At 50.5% G+C, this 2691-nt stretch overlaps 1 long non-coding RNA gene across 1 annotated transcript; it reads left to right on the top strand.

Annotated features, from left to right (window-relative positions):
• The first annotated feature begins 491 nt into the window (after nucleotides 1-491).
• On the top strand, nucleotides 492-2691 carry LOC144411344 (uncharacterized). Its single transcript, XR_013468490.1, has 3 exons — nucleotides 492-630; nucleotides 745-827; nucleotides 1810-2691. It is a non-coding gene; the product is annotated as an uncharacterized LOC144411344 (long non-coding RNA).

Genomic DNA, 2691 nt, shown 5'->3' on the forward strand with positions numbered 1-2691 from the left:
GCGGCTGTTTACATTCCTGACGATGCAACCTCGACGCAGCCGCCACAGGAATGTCGTCCCGTTGTTTTCTTCGGGCTCAGTGTGTCGCGCACGTGTCGTGTCACCAACGGGCTACAACTGTATTTTTGTTTTGCGCCGCCCTTTGTTTTGCGCCATGATACTCGACAAGTGAATGTAACTCCTCTCGTGAAGCCCAGATGTTTAGCGGTCTCAGCACAGTGACCTTCATCATGGAGGAGGAGCAGGTGACGGAGCACTGAAAACAGAGTTTAAAAGCTCCTCAAACAAAGGCAAATGACTTCTCTGGTGCTTTGTCTTATTTAATAAAGTCTTCCCTCTGGTTTTGGTTCGTTGTTAAAGGTGCGTATTGTCCGCTCTAGGATTTACTTTAGTGAGTAAAGCTGATCGTGAGCACACCTAACTTGTTATAAGAGGGCTGAACTCTCCTGGTCACATGGTCTCAGAAGATAAATGACTCTCCCAGCTAATCATTGCATTCCTCTCTGCACAGGTAAGTTAGCGCTGCGGGCTAGAAAATACGGCCTGTGCTTCACTCCAATTATTATCCAGCATGCTGAAGGAGATCAAACTGATCAACTGGTCCTCGTAAAGTAGACACGCCTGAGACAGGTACACACACACCAACAAGACACCTCTTTAAATGAATAATTCGGCACATAACAACCTTCTGGGCTTCAGCCGTTCTCCACCTTGAATTCATGAAGAAAGGTTTTCTCTCCAAAGCTTCCACGGTGAGAATCAGACTGAAAGCTTGTGGGGGAAACACACTTCGACGTGAAACATCTGACACTGAGTGGCTGCTGCTGGTAAGAAGTGTTAAAAATATTCAGGTTTTAGTGAAGATAAATATGTTTGTGAAGTAGGTGAACATTTTAAGTGGACAAATGACCCTTAGAAAACTGCAGCCCTGACTCTTTTATTGTTTTATACAAACCGCCCAGTCTGTGACCTCCTGTTCTTTAAAGTGAGTTCATTGCTTCATGTGCCGAAGCTGCATTCTCTGTAGTGACCAGCAGGGGGCGACTCCTCTGCTCCCATAGACGTCTATGAGGAAATGACTCTACTTCTCTGTAGTGACCAGCAGGGGGCGACTCCTCTGCTCCCATAGACGTCTATGAGGAAATGACTCTACTTCTCTGTAGTGACCAGCAGGGGGCGACTCCTCTGCTCCCATAGACGTCTATGAGGAAATGACTCTACTTCTCTGTAGTGACCAGCAGGGGGCGACTCCTCTGCTCCCATAGACGTCTATGAGGAAATGACTCTACTTCTCTGTAGTGACCAGCAGGGGGCGACTCCTCTGCTCCCATAGACGTCTATGAGGAAATGACTCTACTTCTCTGTAGTGACCAGCAGGGGGCGACTCCTCTGCTCCCATAGACGTCTATGAGGAAATGACTCTACTTCTCTGTAGTGACCAGCAGGGGGCGACTCCTCTGCTCCCATAGACGTCTATGAGGAAATGACTCTACTTCTCTGTAGTGACCAGCAGGGGGCGACTCCTCTGCTCCCATAGACGTCTATGAGGAAATGACTCTACTTCTCTGTAGTGACCAGCAGGGGGCGACTCCTCTGCTCCCATAGACGTCTATGAGGAAATGACTCTCAGTAAACATTGTAAACATGAGTGTATGGTCTCAGTCTCCGGTTTCATGTTCATTTAATACATTTTGGTCCATTTAGAGTCATACAGACAGTAAGGGAATACTTTAGGGCGGGGCTAGCTTGTGATTGACAGGTGTCTACCAGCGTGATAATAGGGTGCCTCTTCCTGAACTTCCTCCGCAGTTCATGGTTGCCCAGTCGTTACTAGGCAACCACAACGTGCACGCTGCGATGACGAGAACGCTGCGATACAACAAGTTGCGATGCAGTAGTGGAAAGATAAATGGATTAGCCAGCAAATCAAGTCTCCTCCCCGGGTATTTTCTTTGGTATTGGAGGAGTTGTGAGAGGAGCCCCGGCGGGGAGAGACCTCTCGCCACAAGCGGTTCCGTCGCAGGTCAAGGTCACGCCGGAAGTGGCGCTTGACAGGTCCAAGCGGTTGTTTTGCTCAACGCCTCTCTCGCTGCCCCGGAGTGGAATGTGATGGAAAGAGGGATCAGCCTCTGTGACCCCCGGTCGTCCCCCGGTAACCACCAGAGCTGCCTGGGATGCTCGGGGCGAGTAACATAAGACAGATTCTAGGAGACACTCCCGGTGTGGCACGCTGAGCCCCCCCCAGACCCCTTATCTGTCTCTGGAATACCTTCAGAGCGCACGTAGACGCGCCAGCCTTGGACCACGGGACACCTCAAGGCACCACTTTCCTCTCTGCCACATCTGTGTTTGTCTGGTAAACACTGTTCCACCTGCCAGAGGAATGCTGGTTGCTAACGGGCTTTTATTTTATTCTGTGGCATCTGTTGCCCTTTCAGAGTGCATGTGTGTGTGTGTGCGTGTTCACGTGTACTTTCTGCCGATGTGTTGGCTACTGGCCGGTTGAGAGATGGTGTTTTTATTTACCCCCACCCCCCCCCCCCTCCCAGCTGTCACTGTTGTGTCTGGACCGTGTTCTCTGGGGCACTTGGAGATCGGTCAGATCCAAACCCCCCCCCACCCGCCCCCTCGGCCCAAACTATGCAGAACACTCAAACACACCCAGGAAAGAGAGAGAGACATCCAGGAAAT

This window comes from Gasterosteus aculeatus, chromosome 8 (genome assembly GCF_964276395.1).
Source record: "Gasterosteus aculeatus chromosome 8, fGasAcu3.hap1.1, whole genome shotgun sequence".
Classification (NCBI taxonomy): domain Eukaryota; kingdom Metazoa; phylum Chordata; class Actinopteri; order Perciformes; family Gasterosteidae; genus Gasterosteus; species Gasterosteus aculeatus.